General features: G+C 36.2%; 2 long non-coding RNA genes across 7 annotated transcripts in view; one reads left to right on the top strand and one right to left on the bottom strand.

The window, feature by feature from the left end:
* Window positions 1–20738, bottom strand: part of LOC105479387 (uncharacterized) — a 71857-nt gene that overhangs the window by 38335 nt on the left and 12784 nt on the right. For all 6 annotated transcript variants that reach the window (XR_011626084.1, XR_011626083.1, XR_011626085.1 and 3 more), the window contains exons 2-3: window positions 11173–11295; window positions 11010–11082 (exon numbers count right to left, since the gene is read on the bottom strand). This is a non-coding gene — a long non-coding RNA (uncharacterized lncRNA). The remainder of the gene's footprint in view (window positions 1–11009; window positions 11083–11172; window positions 11296–20738) is intronic.
* On the top strand, window positions 436–19730 carry LOC139364366 (uncharacterized). Its single transcript, XR_011626087.1, has 4 exons — window positions 436–670; window positions 13542–13703; window positions 14512–14718; window positions 19334–19730. It is a non-coding gene; the product is annotated as an uncharacterized lncRNA (long non-coding RNA).

Genomic DNA, 20738 nt, shown 5'->3' with positions numbered 1-20738 from the left:
GGGTGACATTCAGTGGCTGGAGCACAAAGATGGGTCTAATAGAAGGAAATCAGTGTTGAATAGGTGTGGAAAATATATAGTTGAATGGCTGGGTGCAGTGACTCACAGTTGTAATCCCAGCACTTTCAGAGACCAAAGCAGGAGGATGACTTGATGCCAGGAGTTCGACACCAGCCTGGGCAAAAAAGCGAGACCCTGTCTCTATTTAATTTAAAATAAATTAATAAAATAATCATAAAATAAATACAGAGTTTAATTGTGGTCTACAGACCAACAGGTATGACAAAGTAAAAATGTCCTTCAATTTTTAAGAAACTAGGGGCTAGCTAGTTATCCTTCAGTTTTCTTAAAAAAAACTAACACTCACAGTCTAGCTTTCATAAAACCGAATCCCAACATTACCACTAAGGGTTACATATGACCTTTTCCAGTGTCACAGCCTCCTCATCACCAGCAGAAACCAGTGATCCCACTTCAGTCCCTTAAAGAATACGCAGTTGAGTTTGGAAAACTGAGTCTTCTCTGTGAGGATTTCCACCAATTTGTTGGAGATTCACTTGTGATTGGCAGAGGAAGATGCTGTTTGTCATTCCCCTCACCGAGAAACAATGTATTCATAATTAGGCCAACATTCTCCTTTTGTTTGGGGATACCTGATTAACATTATCAGGTAGGTTTATTTTTCTTTCTCTTTAAAAGGTGGATATTTAGTTGGATGAAAGAACTTAAGACAGTGAGAAAATGAATTCAGAGGTCCTAAAGTGCCTCTGAGTGTATGTACCTAGGCATAGAATCTGGGCTATAAGCCAATGCAAATATCCAAGTTTTAAGAGATTAGTGCAAACTCTGTCAAAATGATGGTACCATTTTATGATCCCATAAGCAGAGTATAGAAGTTACCATTTCCTGGTATCCTTGACAACATTTGGCACTTTCAGATTTTTAAACATATGCTAATAAAGTGAATAAAGTGATATTTAATTATGGTTTTAATTTGCATTTCTCAGATTGTTAATGAGATTGAGTATGAAATAACTGTTCACATCCTTTGCCCTTTGTTTCTTGGGAGATATATATATATATATATATATGAAATAAACTATACTGTATATGACACTTTTCCTTTAATATTTGTGAATAGTTTTAATGCCTTATGACTTGGTAGTAATTTCTAAGTTTTGTGTATGATAAAACGTATTGTGTATTTCTAACATTTTGGAGCATAATTGGTATGTTTATTAGACTATTGTTTTTAAATATCTTTTATCTCCTTGCTTTTATCACCTTGCTGAATTGAGGGTGTTAGATTGCAAGTAATAATTACTATGGTAAAATTGCTAAATTCTCATTATGATTCTCTCATTTTTTCTTCATATCTTTAAGTGATAGTGTCTGGTACATAGGTCATATTCTCTTGGTGAATATATTATTATATTATTATTACTATTTATTGAATTTTACTTCTTAAAATACTATTTCACTGGATTTAACAATTATGGATGACAATATTTACCTCCAGCTCTCTAAAAATGTTATTCTGTGCTCTTCAGTCTCTCATTTTTGCTGTTGAGAAATCGTCAGCACAAATGGCATTCCTTTGACAGCAATACATTTAAATATTTTTCTTCCAGAATGACATTAAATTGACCCCCTCCCTGTGGTGTTTATAGTTTACTGCAATGTTTCTCCTTGTTGGTTTCTATTTATCCTACTTGGGAATCACTGGTCTTCCAGACTGAGGATTCATATATTTAAGGAAATATATTTATTTAGACGTGGTCTCTTCAAATATTTCTTTTCTCCCATTCTCTGTATTTTCTTTCTAGAACTATGATCACACCTATATTTTTGATTAGACATATATATGATTAGACTCTATTCTCCATATGTCTTTAATATCATTTTGTATTTTCTGTCTCTTTGAGGAGAATTACTGGTAATTTCTTCAGATTAGTCTTCCAGGTCTGTTATTCTCTCTTTTATTATGTCTTAACTAACATGTAAATCAGTCATTGATTTTCTCATTTTAATTATTTTATTTGTCATTTCTGGAAATTGTGTTTCCTTCCTTTTTATTTCATTGATTATGCTTTGATAGTAATTTGCTCCAAATTCATTATTTCTTTTTGCATTTTAAAAATGTATTAAATGTTCTTGTTTCAAATTATACATCCAGTAATTTCCATAATGAAGTGGTATACAGATCTAATTTTGTTTATTGTTGTTTCTACTGACTTTTACTTATGGTGGCTTATTTTCTATCGTGTATTGGGATTTAATCATGAGTCCAGGTTTTGTCGAACTCACTATATACAGATTTTGAGACACCTGTTTTGAGGATGCATTCCTCCTGTGGGGAAGATTTATATTTGTTTCTGACAGGTATACGAGGACACTAGAGATCTTGTCCATTTTAAATCATGTTTTGTTTGTTGGCAGTTTTTAAAGCCATAAAATATTGTAAATTCAGTCCTCAATCTCATATGAAGGCAGGTCATTGGTCATTGTGTTGATATTTTCTTTTATCTTCTAACTGGAAGCAATAAATCATTGTCTTGTTGACTCTCTTACATGGTTGTTTTTCCCTAAGTTTAACCTTTCTCTGAGGTTGAGACCTATCTGAGGGTCTACCTTTATGCAGGATCTCTCAGTCAATAATTTCAGTGTATCATCTGTTTTTGTTTTGTTTTGTTTTTTTGAGGTAGAGTCTCTCTCTGTCACCCAGGCTGGAGTGCAGTGGTGCAATCTCGGCTCACTGCAACCTCTGCCTCCTGGTTTCAAGCAATTCTCCTGCCTCAGCCTCCCTAGTAGCTGGGACCACAGGTGTGCACCACTGCATCCAGCTAATTTTTGTATTTTTGGTTGAGATGGGGTTTCACCATGTGGGCCAGGCTGGTCTCAAAATCCTGACCTCATGATCCGCCTGCCTCAGCCTCCCAAAGTGCTGTGATTACAGGCGTGAGCTGCCATGCCCGGCCTAGTGTATCATCTTTAGTCACCTGTTGCCACTGATACTCTAGCATCTTTGTGTGTCCCTAGTGTAACAAGTTGCCTAATTGCTAGCTTCTCTTGCCAGCCTCTGTTCCTTTCTTACTTGTGACTTCATATCTCCCATCTTTCTTTCAGGTACATCCAATTCTTTAAAAACTGTTTAAAATGTTTTCTTGAACATTTAGTGGATTTTTAAAAGTGTAAATATGTTGGTATCTGTATCTCTTCTGATTCCACTCCATTCTGAAAATGGAAGCCTGACTTTTCTCCCCAAATGTAATGTGAATAATACCAAACATAGATTCTTTTTCTTTTTTCTTTTTTTATTGTGTTTTTTTTTTCCCAAGCAGAAAAGTTTTTAAAGAGTTTAGATTAAGAGAAGAACTCGTTTTGTTAGCTTCTAAAATTTTAAGAATTAAATGGCACAAGTCATCTGGAAAATTTGAAATTTCAGTGGTTATTCTCAAAAGAGAGGATTCCCTGAAGTTTGTATAGAAACTCAGAACAGGATATAATGCAGATTGATAAGAGCAAATGTTTACTTTTGGAAATTAAAGATAGAGCTGGCAGAAGTCATATCCAGTTTAGAGAATGAGAGAAGCATGGTAGAAAGGGCAAGAATGGATTATGTATCACACAGACTTGAACATGAATGATGCACTCCTGAATAGTTGTAGGTATCTGGTCAAATCATTTAGCCTCTTTAAAATGCAAAGTCTTTATCAATATAATGGAGATAGTAATGTTTTGGTCATAACCTTAATATAACTTATCTATATGAAGTGGTAAGTAGGGTGTCTGGAACAAACTAGGCCCCTGACAATTGGTATTTACTACAGTATTCTTACTAGCATAAAACTTCACCAGTGCTCTGCCTATGAGGAGTTGGAGATGAACACCAGAATCAATCTTAGATTATTCATATATTTTCATTTTTTGCTTACATAAACCATTAGCAACTAAATATTTTATTTGCCCTATATTATTAAGCCACTTCAACAAACACTTTTAAATTAAGGAATAATTCACATAACATAAAATTCACGATTTTAAGCTGTAAATTCAATGGCTTTTAGTACATTCATGAATTTTATGTTACCATCATCACCACCTAATTCCAGAACATTGGATTTACCCCAAAGACAAAGCCTTGTACTCATTAGCTATTATTTCCTTTTCATTTCCCATTTTCCCCTTCCTGATTTCTTGGCAATCACTAATCTACTTTCTATAGATATGACTTTGTATATTCTGGACAATTCACTGAAACTCATACAAATAGAATCACATTAAATGTGGCCTTTTGTCTCGTTTCTTTCACTTATCATAATGTTTTCAAGATTCATTTATGTTGTACCATGTATCATTACTTAATTTCTTTTTATAGCTGCATAATGTTCCACTGCATGGATATACCACTTTTGTTTAGCTGTTTGTCCATGGTTTATCCATGTATCCATGTGCAACTCAGTGATGGACTTTCAAGTTTTCCCCAGTTTTTGGCCACTATGAATAATTTTTCAATGTACAAGTTGTTGAATAAACATCTATTTTTAATTATTTTAAGTATATACCTTGGAGTGGGATTTCAGGGTCATACAGGAATTGTGTGTTTAACTTTGTGAGAAAATGTCCAACTATTTTCCACGGTAACTGCACCATTTTATAATACATTAACAATGCACAAAACTTCCAATTTCTCTATTGTCTCACTGTCACTTGTTATTTTCCTTTTTTTCTTAGAAAAAAATATACTCATCCTTGTAGGTGAAGTTAAATTTTGTGGTTTTGATTTCCATTTTCCTAATGTCTAATGCTGCTGGGCATCTTTTCATGTATTTATTGGCCATATCCATATCTTCTTTGGAGAAACATCTTTTCAAGTCCTCTGTTCATTTTTTAATCATAATGATTGTCTTTTTTTTAAGTTGTAGGTGTCCTTCATGTATTCTGTGTAATAAACTATTATCAGATACATGATTTTCAAATATTTTCTCTCGTTGTTTGGGTTGTGTTTTCACTTTTTTGATAGGATCTTTTGAAATGAAGAAAACATTTAATTTTGTTGAAGTCCAATTTATCTTTATCCTTTAATTTCTTGTGTTTTAGAGGTCATAACAACAACAATAGCAACAAAAATTGCCTAATTCAAGGTTTTGAAGAATATATTTGTATTTTCTTTTAAGAGTTTTATAGCTTTAATTCTTGATCCATTTTGAGTTAATTTTTGCATATGGTATGAAGTAAGAGACCAAGTTTATTATTTTGCATGTGGATATCCAGTATTCTAAGCATCATTTATTGAAAATTCTATTATTTCCCCATTAAAAAGGTTTGATATCCTTGTTGAAAATAAATTGACCATAGATGTTGATTCCTGAACTCTCAATTCTATGCCATGGATCAACATGTCTCTCTTATGCTAGAAGCACAATGTTTTGATTACCGTAGGCTTGTAGTAATTTCTGAAATTGAAAAGTGTGACTCCTCCAATTTTGTTCTCTTTTTCAAGATTGTTTTAGCTATTTTAATATTCTTTGAAATTCCAAATGAAATTTAGAATTAGCTTGTTCATATCTACCACAACACAGTGGATTGAAATTTTGAGAGAGATTGCATTAAATCTGCAGATCACTTTAGAAAATATAACCATCCTAGTAGTAGTATGTCTTCCAATGCATAAACATGGGGTGGCTTTTCTTTTATTTGTCTTCTTCAGTATCTTTCGGAAATGTTTTGTGGGTTTTCAGTATATAAGTCTTTCACATCCTTGGTTAAATTTATTCCTAGCTATTTTATTCTCTTAGATGCTTCTGTAAATGGTACTGGTTCCTTAATTTTGTTTTCAGATTGTTCATTGCTGTCATATAGAAACCCAGGTGATTTTTATGTGTTGATTTAACATCCTGAACCTTTGATTAATATATTTGTTAGCTCTAGTAACTTTTCTGTGTATTCTTTGGAATTTTCTATGTGAAAGATCATTTCATCTACAAATGGAGATAGTTTTACTTCCTTTCCAATTTAGATGCCCTTTATTTCTTTTTTCTCACCTCATTTAATTAAAAAAATTTTTTTGGAGATGAAGTCTCGCTCTGTCACCCAGGCTGGAGTGCAGTGATGCAATCTTGGCTCACTGCAACCTCTGCCTCCCAGATTCAAGCGGTTTTCCTGCCTCAGCCTCCCAACTAGCTGGGATTACAGGTGTGTGCCATCATGCCCAGCTAATTTTTGTATTTTTGGTAGAGACGGGGTTTCACCATGTTGGCCAGGTTGATCTCAAACTCCTGGCCTCAAGTGATCCACCCACCTCAGCCTCCCAAAGTGCTGGGATTACAGGTGTGAGCCACCACACCCCGCCTCACCTAATTTAATTTTCAGGTTACAACTTCCAGTGCAATGTTGAATAAATGGTGAAAGCAGACATTCTTGTCCTGTTCTTTATCTTCGGTGGAAATGTTTCATCGTTTTACCATTAAATATGATATTTTCTGTCAGTTTTCCACAGATTCCTTTTGTATCAAGTTGATGAAGTTCCTTCTTATTTCTAATTTTGAATTTTTTAAGTAAAAGGGGTTTAAATGCTTTTTCTACATGAATTGCAACGATCATATGATCTATTTTCTTCATTCCATGAGTAAAGTTTAGTACATTGATTTTTTGTGTATTAAACCACTTCTACATTCTTGGTATCAATCATACTTGGTTGTGGGGTAGAATCCTTTAAATGAGCTGTTAGATTTATTTTGCTGGTTCATAAGGCATATTGCCATTTAGCACCTTTTCTTGTGATACCTTTATCTGTTTTTTCAGAGTAATACAGATCTTGTAGAATGAGTTATAAAGTACTCTTTCCTCTTCTACCTTTTTTTGAAATAGTTTGAGAGCAACCACTAGACAAAAGACATTTATAAGACTTGTTCCTATTTAGAAGCATTCAATTCATACTGCCTCTCTCTTCAACTTGAGAAATAAACTCAATTATATAACTTTTATTTGGCAACCAAGTATCTAATGTAACTATCCTAATGAAGAAAAAAGTGATTGTGTATTTGTCATATTTTGTTGAGTTTACCTGTTTAAGTGAGTGCACTTGATAAGAATTTTCTATCAATTAAATTGCAAAATGTTCTAACAATTATTTTCCTAGACAGCCTTACAATTTTATCATGTTTTATGTATCATTAAATAAACAGCAAGTGTGGAAAACCCACCAAATTTTTATCATTCAGGCTCTCATTTTTCTTTAAGAAACATTTAAGTGATAAATCATTCATTGAAAATGGTTATTTGGGGAACTAAGTGCTAATTAGTAGACTTCGCAAATTGTTCCTCAATTAGTTGATGAGCATGAATAGAAGTATGTTTGAATGATGTGAATTTAATGGTTTAATTTTACTAAGATAGTAAAAATAATAAACGTACCAAGTCAAAGAACAAAAGAAATTTTGCTTCCAATAGTGGACATTGTTTCATTTGTGGAAGGTCACTCAGTATCTTAACCTACATGTTTCTTTGATTGATAAGCCCATTGTGTTTGAATAGGTACAAGATAAAGCCTTGGCCATGTGCAGTGGCTCATGCCTGTAATCCCAGCACTTTGGGAGGACGAAGTGGGTGGATCACCTGAGGTCGGGAGTTCGAGACCAGCCTGGCCAACAAGGTGAAACCCTGTCTCTACTAAAATTACAGAAAATTAGCTGGGTGTGGTGGTGCATGCTTGTAATCCCAGCTACTTGGGAGGCTGAGGTAGGAAAATCGCTTGAATCTGGGAGGTAGAGGTTGTGTTGAGCCAAGATTGCACCTTTGCACTCCAGCTGTAGCAACAAGAGCGAAACTCCAACAACAACAACAAAAGCCTTGCCTCAGACTATAGAGGTCCAAACTTCTAGATCCTCTATCTGCTCACTATTAGCTAGTGAAGGTTATAGCATGTGATGTTTTGTCTTGCTCAGTTGTATGCTCTAATTGGGGTTTTTATCATGTGGAAGTGTGGTAAGCAGAATTCTAAAAGTGCACTCCAAGATTTCCATCTTTTGGTTATTGGATCAAACATTAATCTAGGAACTAATGTAAGGGACTTTGCACATGGGACTAAGACTATTCATCAGCTAACCTTAAAGTAGGGAGATCATCTTGTGTTATCTGGATGGGCTAAATGAAATCAAAGGAATCATTAAACACAGAAGAGGGAGGCAGAACCATCAATTAATGGACCTGAGGTGGAAAAAAGGTGCAGAAACAAGGTGAGGGATATATAGAGAATGGTTTATAAGCAATAGAACCCATGATTAGTACAGGTATTTGAAAAGACCTATCTTACCTATTTTGAGCTAAAATAGTCTTTTAGGTTGGAAGACTGGTCGCTCAGGATGTGTAATGAAATATCACTCTGATTGCCTGAGATTACTTTGAATGAAAAGCTTTCCTGAAGAAAAATTTTTGAGTGGCCATTTTGCCACTTCCATGAATCAAAGACAGAAGGGAGTCAAGATGGCTGCTGAAAGATCATGGCAGGCTAAAATCCTGAAGACCTTGCTAAAGATACCAGTTGAAATCTAGAGACTATCTTGATCTCATTTCATGCTTCCGTAGAGTGAAAACAGCCAAAGTTTATGCTTAACGTTTGAGCTAAATTATAACATCTACTGAATTCAAAGCTTCTCCCCATCTTTTATGTCTAAGTTAGGAAAATGATTGGGAAAGACTAGAACCCCACGTATTAAAATGAGATTACATGAGAAATCAAAGGTCTTAAATTTCTCCTGGAGGACAGAAGAACCTCTTGTCTCTTGTTTGGTTTTATGCTTACAGGAAGATGGGGTAATTATAACCTAAACTTAGCATTTGAGTTGCAGGACACTAAATGATAATATTAAATAAATTCAAAGCTTCACCAGATCTTAGATCAGTAGGATAATGATGGAAAAGAATACAGCTAAATGAAGATGTGTAGGGGGAGAATCAGAGCCTTGCAACTCCTATGGCAGCCAGAGCAGTCCTTTTCTCCTTGTTGATGAAACTCTTTCACACTTGCATGAAAGAACTTTGAATAAATCTCTTACCTATTTACCTTAAAAGCAGATCATTCTTCTTAGCCATTTTCTCTGCTCTTTCCTAAACCCTTCTTGCCTCCCCAAATGTAATTAGCATTATAATTCAGAATGCTCCTGGAGAAAGTTGCAAAGCCCAACCTTAGGAAGAATGCTTTCACCTAAAAAATAATTATATAACTTTACTAATTCATTTTGATCAAAATCTGAGAAGTGTGTGTAGGAATTAATCTGAGCTTATTTGTAAAATGAGGAACAATCATCATTTTTGATATGGTTTCAGTATGCTTGCTGGATTCCCTGGGAGTGAATTTAATTGTTTGGATAGATGCCTAAATCTGCAACCTGGAACTAAGGGTGGCCTGCACTTAAAAGAAAGAAAACAATTGAAATGCAGAAAACTCTTGGTATAGTACAGAGAGAACACTGTAAAGACTTAGAATTTAGAAGGTGGGAGTCCATTCACCATGTGTTACTTCAGATAATTTCTTAACTTTATCCCCTGAGAAACACGAGAAGACACTCTTTACCAAGACTTTGAGAAAAACATTATGTAATGAGAGCAGATGCTTAGTGATAATTTGCTTAGGGTTCAAGATGCTTATGAGAGATTGCACTTGAAGTAGGTTCCTGGTTTCAGTGAGTAGGAGGATTGCAGAGGAACAGAAGCAAAATAACAATTGACCCTCGGTATCTACAGAGGATAGGGACCAAGGCCCCCTGCAGATACCAAAATCTGGGGTTGCTCAAGTTCTTGACATAAAATGGTATAGTATTTGCATCTAACATATGCACATCCTCTCATATACTTGAAAAGAGCTCTAGATTACTTATAATAACTAATACGATGTACATACTATGAAAATAGTTGTTATGCTGTATTGTTTTTTTAAAAAAAAATCTGTATTATTTTTAATTTTATTATTTTCCCCCAATATTTTCAGTCTGTGGTTGGTTGACAATGAGAATGCAGAACCCACAGATACAGAGGGTTGACTGTAGTTCCATTTAAACTCCAGAATCAAAAGGCCAATCTGGGAAACAGAACTTCAGGAATATTTGACCTTAGTTAATATCATGTGATTCCTTGGGACAAAGCAGATTTAAAATTGCTACAAGTTTCCTAAATGATATGTACAATTGGTTGGGTATTTTGGGGTAGGGAAGAGCTTTATATTTGGTGAACTTAGACCAGACCTGAGAAATCATAATGTATATTTGCTATCCTAAACCTATATTGCTATCCCAATGGCTGAGTCGGTTCCTAGACCTAGTGCTCCTAGAATGAAATGGAGGGAGATAGTATTGCGATTGGATGCTGTAGTGATATGATAGGGTATATTATGATATTTTTTCCAAGTCTATTTCAAAGATATGTGGCACAACTTATCACTAGGAAAAGGAAAATATTCACATCTTTTGTGGATTAGTGTACACAGCTCAATGCTACAGTATTGCTCCAAAACCTGGAATACCTCTATAGTCCATAGGTTAGAGTGGTAGTTCATGGGTGTTAGATAATAAATAAATTTTTGGCTCAATAGGCCCCCAAAGTTATTCTGTTTTCGTTTCCTAATTATGTAGTATGTATCTGAAATTTAAGATTCTATATTTTAAAATACACGTACACACAGACACACACACACACACACACACACACTCACACTTAGGTACTAGAAAAACCCCTACTAGATCTTGTGACCCATAAAGTAAAAGGTATTATGGTCCTATTATGTCCCCTAGAACTTCTTGTCCTTAAGGAAATAGTAAATTAAAAGCAATAACCCATCCCTAGGGGAATCTTCCTCCAGAGAGAGATTAGCGCTACCATCAAAGACTTGAGAAAAGCAGGCGTGGTGATTCCTAATATAACTCTACTTATCTCTGTAGTTGCGGAAGTACAGAAAATGAAGGACCTTGTAGAATGGGAGTGAGTTATCCTCAAAATAAATAGATTTGACTTACATTGTAACTGCTGTTCCAGATGTGGTTTCTCTGCTGGGGAAACTCAGTGCATTCATTGGCACCTGGAACACATCTGTGGATTTGAAAATGCTTTTCTTCTCTCTCTCTCAATAAATAAAAAATCAGCAGAAATTTGTCTGAACAAAGAGGGGCAGCAATATACCTTCTCTGTCTTGCCTCACGGTTTCAACAGTGTCCAAATTTGTTTCTAGGGCCCTTGACGATCGCTTAATTCCAAAGGACATATTGTTAGTCTGCTACATGAATGTTATCATATTGATAGCACCTGGAGAGAAAGAATTAACAGGTATCTTAAGTGCCTTGACAAGACACATGCAGGATATAGATTTGGAGATCAGTTCCACAAAAATGCGCAGGTATATCATCTCAGTGAATTTTCTGGTGATCCATTGATCTGGAACCTCAAAGTGAAGGGTGATGAACATTTGTCACCTAACTCCAAGGAGCAAAATGCTTAGTGGGGCTTTTTGTTTCTGGAAGCAAATTGTATCACAAGTGAGGGTTCTACTCTCTCCCAATTATGTGAGCTTCCAAATATGAATGGAGCCCAGAACAAATTACTTTTCCCCAGTGATCTAGGCTTCAAGACAAGTAGCTATGGTCCTTGGTCTTTATAAAGCACCAGGTTCAATAATGCTGGACATATTTGTGGTCATTGAGGATGAAATCCTAGTTTGGGGGACAAAGTCACCTTCTTTAAACAAATAATCATGCCACTTCTAAGAACAAGTTCTTGGTTTGCTATTCATTTCTCATGGTGACTAAGTATCTGATCGTAAGAGCCATATAATTATGACACTTGAGTCAAATTTCCTATTATGATGGAGTTTTATATGGTCTGCCTATTTATAAAGTGAACACACCAACTACCCTCCATCATAAAATAGAAGTGGTTCAAATAGGATTGGAATCAAGCAGGTCCTAAGGACACAAGACAAGTAAGTAGCATCTGACTTTCTTACTCCTTAAAAACTATATGTATTAACTAGCTTTGAGCAAGTTTTCTATATGACTTTTCATGATATATGGCACCAGGAGAGTTGGTCCCTAAAAAAGGTAGAGAATAATTTTAAGTTCTGTACGTTGTTCCTTCACTTCATGGCAAAGTGTGTCTAGATGAAGAGATGGCTTAAAATCACGATGTATTGTATGTATAGCAGTCTATGGGGAATGGCCAATGACTTGTCCATGTGACCAGGGAGTTGAAGGGACAAGTCTGAAAAATTATAACAAGAGGGTTTAGGGATGAGGTATATACTTTTCAGAAAAATTGCAGTTTGAGATTATTTTGGAATGTTTACCTAAGATCATACCCACCGAAGAGGAGGCTCTTGGTAATCAGTGGTGGCTTTCTAGAAGTGTCTCTCCCTCATGTTAAGTTACATAAATGCTTCAAGTGTCATGAAACAAGGTGAGATGTTCAAGATGGGCTTATAAACATGGACTTTCCTTCACCAAGACTATTCAGGCCACTTCTACTAATGGATGTCCAATTTGCCATCCAGTGAGTGACACAAAAATCCACATGTGTATTACACCTGACATGAACAGTCAGGTGTCTGGTAGCAGGATAATAACGCTGAAATCCTTCTAAGATAGAGGTTGCAAACAATTTCCACACTGGAATAGATTCTTAACGTGAATTTGGATGTGATGTCCTTGGTCATCAAGCATCTGCAAACAGTTCTATTAGGGGACTTCCTTATTGCTCTACCCTTGGTAAAGATTTTCACATAACATTGCTTCTAATGAAAACGATTAAAAGAAAAAAGGACAGGGGAAAGACTGCCATGTTTTGATTCATTATCCTCAGTATATTTGCCATAACTCAGAAGCATCTATCATTATAGGATGTTGGAAATGGCCTATTGAAGTTTCAGTTACAGTTATAGTATGACTTTAAAATTTTTTTGCATCTTGTTCCAATAAGTTGGGGTCTGCTGGTTAGAGGTATTAATCCACAAGGAAGAATGTTTCCACTAAGACATACAACAATGTTTCCATTGAATTGGAAGCTCATATTGCCATCTGGCCATTCTCAGCTTCTTATGACTCAAGGAACAGAGGAAATGATAGGGATTTTAGGGCAGGCTGGTGTAATCGATCCTAACCATGAAGGACAAAGTGGGTTACTACTTTACAATGGAACAGGAGAATTATGGGTGGAACCCAGGTAGTCTCTCAGTGTACCTTCTTATCCTATCATTTATAGTAGTAAAAGTAGATGGTAGAAAAAAATTACAAACAGGAAAGGCTGTCAAAGACTTGGAATCAACAACAATAAACGCTGGGGTAACTCATTAGATTAAACGTCAACACCTAACTGGTCAGCTGGGGTGCTGGTTGAAGGCAGAGCATGCAGAGTGGACAAGAAAGGAGAGAAGTCATAAATATGAATTGCGCTTTCACATACTGCCATAGAAATTTGATTACTATCCTCTAGACTTTCTATTTTTACGGAGTGGTAAATACATTTATATATCTTAGCTTCTAATTCATGTTGTCTTTTAGTACCGCATTTGGGGTATGCTACTAAACACTCGTTCATGGAAGCAGAATTTAAACATGGGATTGTGACTGCAGAGGAAGAATGAACATCATCCAGTTCGTTTGGACTTAGAGTTGTGTGAAATCAGTGATAAGATGCTGAAGTGTCTTCATTTGGGGGAAAGAGTGAGTATGTTTATTGTTGCATAGGTGTATGATGTCCCAAGTATCCGTTTCTTTTTTCATTTCTGACTGTATAAATTTAGGAAGAGGCATTTATAATTATGTCTCAAAGATATTGTGGGTTCAGTTCTAGACCACCACAATAAAGTGACTATCACAATAAAATGAGTCACATGAATTTTTTGCTTTCCAAGTGCACATACAAATCATGTTTGCACTATATATAGTCTATTAAATGTGCAATAGTACTAGGTCTAAAAATGTACACACCTTAATCAAAAATAACGTATTGCTAAAACACACTAACAATCACCTGAGCCTTTAGTGAGCAGTAGTCTTTTTGCTGGAGAGGGTCTTACCTTGATGCATAGGGCTGCTGATTGATCAGGGTGGTGGCTGCTGAAGGTTGGGGTGGCTGTGGCTGTGGCATTTTTTTTTTTTATTAAGACAACAATGAAGTTTGTCATATTGGTTGACTTCTTTTCATAAAAGATTTCTTTGTAACATGCAGTGCAATTTGATAGCATTTTACCCATGTAGAATTTCTTTCAAAATTAGAGTCAATCCTTCCAAAGTTGCTGCTATTTTATTAACTAAATTTGTGTAATATTCTAAGTCCTTTGTTGCCATTTCAACAATGTCCATAGCATCTTCCCCAGGAGTGGATTCCATTGCAAGAAACCAGTTTCTTTGCTTATCCATAAGAAGCAACTCCTCATCTGTTAGTTTTATCTTGAGGTTGCAGCGTTAGCCCCATCTTCAGGCCCCACTTCTAATTCTAGTTCCCTTGATATTTCCACCACATCTGCAGTTACTTCTTTCACTGAAGGCTTGAACCCCTCAAAGTCATCCACAAGGATTGGAATCAACTTCTTTCAAACTCCTGTGAATGTGGATATTTTGACATTCTCCCATCAATCACAAACGCTCTTGATGGCATCTACAATGGTGAGTCTTTTCCAGATGATTTTCAATGTGCTTTGCCCAGATCCATCAGAGAAATCACTATCTATGACAGGTATAGACTTCCAAAATGTATTTCTTAACTATTAAGACTGAAAGTTGAAATATTCCTTGGTCCCTGGACTGCAGAATGGGTGTTGTGTTAGCAGGCATGAAAGCAACATTAATCTCTTTGTATACCTTCATCAGAGCTCTTGGATGATCAGGTGCTTTGTCAATGAACAGTAATATTTTTTGTTTGTTTGTTTGTTTGTTTATTATTATTATTATACTTTAAGTTCTAGGGTATATGTGCATAACGTGCAGGTTTATTACATATGTATACTTGTGCCATGTTGCTGTGCTGTACCCATCAACTCGTCAGCACCCATCAACTCGTCATTTACATCAGGTATAACTGCCAATGCAATCCCTCCCCCTTCCCCCTCCCCATGATAGGCCCCGGTGTGTGATGTTCCCCTTCCCGAGTCCAAGTGATCTCATTGTTCAGTTCCCACCTATGAGTGAGAACATGCGGTGTTTGGTTTTCTGTTCTTGTGATAGTTTGCTAAGAATGATGGTTTCCAGTCGCATCCATGTCCCTACAAAGGACACAAACTCATCCTTTTTTATGGCTGCATAGTATTCCATGGTGTATATGTGCCACATTTTCTTAATCCAATCTGTCACTGATGGACATTTGGGTTGATTCCAAGTCTTTGCTATTGTGAATAGTGCCGCAATAAACATATGTGTGCATGTGTCTTTATAGCAGCATGATTTATAATCCTTTGGGTATATACCCAGTAATGGGATAGCTGGATCATATGGTACATCTAGTTCTAGATCCTTGAGGAATCGCCATACTGTTTTCCATAATGGTTGAACTAGTTTACAATCCCACCAACAGTGTAAAAGTGTTCCTATTTCTCCACATCCTCTCCAGCACCTGTTGTTTCCTGACTTTTTAATGATCGCCATTCTAACTGGTGTCAGATGGTATCTCATTGTAGTTTTGATTTGCATTTCTCTGATGGCCAGTGATGATGAGCATTTTTTCATGTGTCTGTTGACTGTATGAATGTCTTCTTTTGAGAAATGTCTGTTCATATCCTTTGCCCACTTTTTGATGGGGTTATTTGTTTTTTTCTTGTAAATTTGCTTGAGTTCTTTGTAGGTTCTGGATATTAGCCCTTTGTCAGATGAGTAGATTGCAAAAATTTTCTCCCATTCTGTAGGTTGCCTGTTCACTCTGATGATAGTTTCTTTTGCTGTGCAGAAGCTCTTTAGTTTAATTAGATCCCATTTGTCAATTTTGGCTTTTGCTGCCGTTGCTTTTGGTGTTTTAGACATGAAGTCTTTGCCCATGCCTATGTCCTGAATGGTACTACCTAGGTTTTCCTCTAGGGTTTTTATGGTATTAGGTCTAACATTTAAGTATCTAATCCATTGTGAATTAATTTTCGTATAAGGAGTAAGGAAAGGATCCAGTTTCAGCTTTCTACTTATGGCTAGCCAAAGGACCTCTTCAAGGAGAGCTACAAACCACTGCTCAGTGAAATAAAAGAGGACACAAACAAATGGAAGAACATACCATGCTCATGGATAGGAAGAATCAATATTGTGAAAATGGCCATACTGCCCAAGGTTATTTATAGATTCAATGCCATCCCCATCAAGCTACCAACGAGTTTCTTCACAGAATTGGAAAAAACTGCTTTAAAGTTCATATGGAACCAAAAAAGAGCCCGCATCTCCAAGACAATCCTAAGTCAAAAGAACAAAGCTGGAGGCATCACGCTACCTGACTTCAAACTCTACTACAAGGCTACAGTAACCAAAACAGCATGGTACTGGTACCAAAACAGAGATATAGACCAATGGAACAGAACAGAGTCCTCAGAAATAATACCACACATCTACAGCCATCTGATCTTTGACAAACCTGAGAGAAACAAGAAATGGGGAAAGGATTCCCTATTTAATAAATGGTGCGGAGCAGTAATATTTTGAAAGGAATCTTTCTTTTTCTCCTGAGCAGGAGATTTACTTAAAATATTCAGTAAACCATCTTGTGACAGAGATACTGTCATTCAGGTTTTGTTTTTCATTTCCAGAGCACAGGCTGAGCAGACTCAGCATGATTCTTAAGAATCTTAAGATTTTCTGAATCATAAATGAGCACTGACTTCAACTTAAAGTCACTAGCTGCATTAGTTCCTAACAAGAGAGTCAGCCTGTCTTTTGAAGCTTTGAAGCCAGGCATTGACTTATCTTCTCTAGCTATGAAAGTCCTAGATGGCATCATCTTCCAGTAGAAGGCTGTTCATCTACACTGAAAATATATTGTTTAATGTAGCCACCTTCACCAATTATCTTAACTAGACCTGGATAACTTGCTGCAGTTTCTACATGAGCACTTGCTTCTTCACCTTGCACTTTTATGTTATTGAGATGGCTTCTTTTCTTAAGCCTCACGAATCAATAGTTTCAAACTTTTCTTCTGCAGTTTTCTTATCTTTCTCAGACATCATGAATTTGAGAAGGGTTAGGACCTTGCTCTGGATTAGGCTTTGGCTTAAGGGAGTGTTGCTAATCACAGTGTTGCCAGAAATCTTCAATATGGAAAAATTTGCAACTAAGCGAAGCATAAACAAGGTAGACCTGGTACTCAGATGACAGACAGGGTGGCCTTTTCCTATTCTCTTGGCTACTCAGCATCTGCATGCTTTCTGTGGTTTGGGCAAGTTCACCCCTGTGTCAGTTTTGGGAGGATTCCATTTCGGAAATGGAAAGGGCCGTATCTTCTCTGTTTTCAGTTGGAGGCGGCTTAACTATCTGGAACTTTATGTTGAAGGAGAGATTCAAAGACACAGGAGCATTTTAGAAACAATTTAATTTGGTCTGAGAGGTGTTAATGATGAATGGTGGAGGTGTTGCAGTTTCAGAAACTGAGCAGTAGATGTCTTAGGGTAGTGGCTCTGGAGTAGTTTGCTTAAGAGTCCTCCTATCTAGAATCCTTGTCTGTCTGTGTTTCTTACCAGCAGCCCCACACTGCAACCTCACTCCTACTGTTTTCTTATGCCTGTCCATGTGCCTTCCTTTAAAGGTTCTGAGCTCTTTGATATCCTCTGTGGTCAAGTGAAACAGAACGAAAATCTGTGGCCTCCAACTCTAGATGATACAATATGTTTTGTTAACATTTGTATCATGCTATATAACACTATATTCTAATTTTAAATATTCTCAAAACTATTTTGATTTTATAAATATATCCATTATACATATATCAAGTTATTGCTAAGTCATCACATAGTTTTAAAATTTTCTTTTCATTCTCTAACCTGTCATTCATTGTCAGTCTTTGTGAGAAGGTAATGGTAAAATCACATTTTTCCCGTAACAATGTTCTTCGTCTGATGAGGAGTCACTGCTTAGTTAACTTAAACAGGTATAAAATGCATTTTAATTTTTCCTTTTACAATTAGATTCATGATAATAATCACAAAGTAGCTTTTCAAGTGACACTCTGTTAAGTGTGATGTAGAGACTAAATAAACAGACACAGAGACCTTCTCCCAAAGGCGGCTTGCAGCCCAAGAGAACCAGCATGATTATAAATAAACATGAACATTCATAGACTAGGACAGACATGAGGGAAATTAATATTTTTATCTATTTATTTGATATGGAGTACAATGGTTAGGTGTCAGGAGAAAGATTGGGTGAAAAATAATGTTTTTATATGAGAAAGGAACATGGAAAATTTAAGAGCTTTTTTTCCAATTGTCAGTGTAATTATTCAACTTGGTGGTAAACTTTACAGATTCAAAATAAGTTCTTCCTCTATGAATTAAGATAGCATCAAGAATGCTTAGCATTCATATGCTTAGCATAGACAGCATATGTCTGTACAGGACAATGTGCTATGTCTGACTGCTAATAAATCCCTCATGAAGTTGAGTCTTCTGTCTTTTTAACATTTGAGCTTCTGGCATACTAATTTCATCTAACCCAATATGGTCAGATCCTCTGGATGTGTCTTCATATCGATCAGTTTCATATAAATAGTTGGTCTTTGTTCCTTTAACACAGAATCCCAGAAGTAGCTGTTGGGCTAGTAATGACAAAAAAAAAAAAAAAAAAAAAACAACCAAACCAACCAACCAAACAAAAAAAAAAACCCTGCACTTATTTTCATTTTATTTAGCAGATACAGTTGAAGTTCTGAATAATTAATGTTCGATCTTAGAAAATGTTTAGCAATTGGAAGTATTGTACTAGCAATTAAGACATCACAGGGAAGTTAAAATATTATCGTTAAAGCTTTTTATAAAATTTGACAGAAATCAGAAACACTTAACATTTTCCCTATCAAATCTCAACTAGGCAATCACCTGATGTTTAAAAAAAAAGTCTAAAATAAATATGGCCAGCATTTTTCATTACCTACTGGCATCAGCTGGTTGACCTTAGACAATCTACTTCACAAGAAACTGTCCTTCTCCAAAGCAAGAAAAAAATGCTGATTTGTCCAGGTTGACCATGGTGATTTAATGACCCTGTTTATAGCATTTGGTTCAGAAGTGAGCTTCTGACACAGTGCTGACCAGTGCTTAGGTAGAGATTCTGAGAAAGCTTCTCTTGCTGTTAAAATGGGAAACTTTTTTTTCTCTTTTACCACCTTTTAGGATATGGTGCTTGGGACTACTGCAGTCACATTACAACCAAGAAAAATAAGTCGTGAGGACAAGGGCCAGTGTGCAAAGATTTGCAAAGCAGGAAGACCAAAAGAACTTGGCTCATGGATGACATCATTAATTCAGTGGATTATCCTTGGAACTGACTTACCTCTGGGCTATGCGCAACATATGAAACTCATTATTATGGAAAAGAGTTTTTGCTAGGTTTTGTGTACTTGCAGGTAAAACACTCTAATGATTTAATAAATGTCTTCATTACAATAAAACCCCTGAAATTGCTATTCAAGTGCATGTTAGAATGACACTGTTTTAAAGAGAGTATTGATTTAATTCTACTAGGAAAGCAAATTTACAAACTTGAGTTCTTGATCGTTGGCATGATCAGTTGCCACCACTGAGTTGTTGCACTATTGCTGAGAATCATAGAGAACATTTGGAGTAGGTAGGAGGGATTCTGCATTGTGGACTAGTCTGTCATTGACTGAGATTGCTTGCATTTTGCCATTATTATCATCATCATCATTAATATCAACTCTTTGCTAATCACTGGTGCTCTCTGGTCCTCAGTTTTCTTATGAGTGAGGTAATGTGATTACATAGGTTGGTTTCTAAAAATTCCTTCCAGCTCAAAATTTCTGTCTAGCTTCATTTATATTAAAATCAGAACATGTTTCTCATAAGAATTTACAAAATTTCTTGAATCCTGGGAAGATTTTTGTGTTGGTTTCCTTTCCTTTCTATGAAGTTAAAGGTTATGTACTTTGACATAAGCCCTGCAGCAGGCACTGGGCGTAAAACACTGGACAACACAGATGTGATCCATGCCCTCACTGATCAGTGGAAGAGAATCATTAAACAAATAATTACAAATCTGATAACAGGGACTTTCAATGTGATCCGGAGTGTCTGAGATTATATCCCCTGGGAAATGGACTTGAAGCTGGGGCCTTACAGATATGTACAACTTATCCATATAAGTGGGGGATTCAGGGCTTAAAAAAGAGAAGAGTATGGGCAAGTTTGCATAATAGAGTAAACCTTGAATATATGTGAGAAACAGAAAGGAATTCAGTGGTGTCGGGGCAATGGACAAAGAAGTGTGAGATAAGGCTGAATAACAAGACAGGGAGTTGTCATGAAACACATGTGTATTGTGTAGTTTGTTGATGGACAATGGACATTGCACTTTGGGGGCTTAACAGGCAAAGTTGGAGGGATTCATGCTTTTGTCTCCCTAGACATGCCTGCTTTTCTCTGTCTTCCTGAATATGTGTCAACATTCTTCGAGTATAGCCTCTGTGAATGCTTCATTGTAAGATCTTCACTTCTGGTGCAGCAGAACAAGTCAAAGTGGAATGAATCATAGGAATGGTTTAGAAATGATTTGGTGACC

The sequence above is a fragment of the Macaca nemestrina genome, chromosome 7 (assembly GCF_043159975.1).
Source record: "Macaca nemestrina isolate mMacNem1 chromosome 7, mMacNem.hap1, whole genome shotgun sequence".
NCBI classification, from domain to species: Eukaryota; Metazoa; Chordata; class Mammalia; order Primates; family Cercopithecidae; genus Macaca; species Macaca nemestrina.
This window is presented reverse-complemented; position numbering and strand designations above follow the sequence as displayed.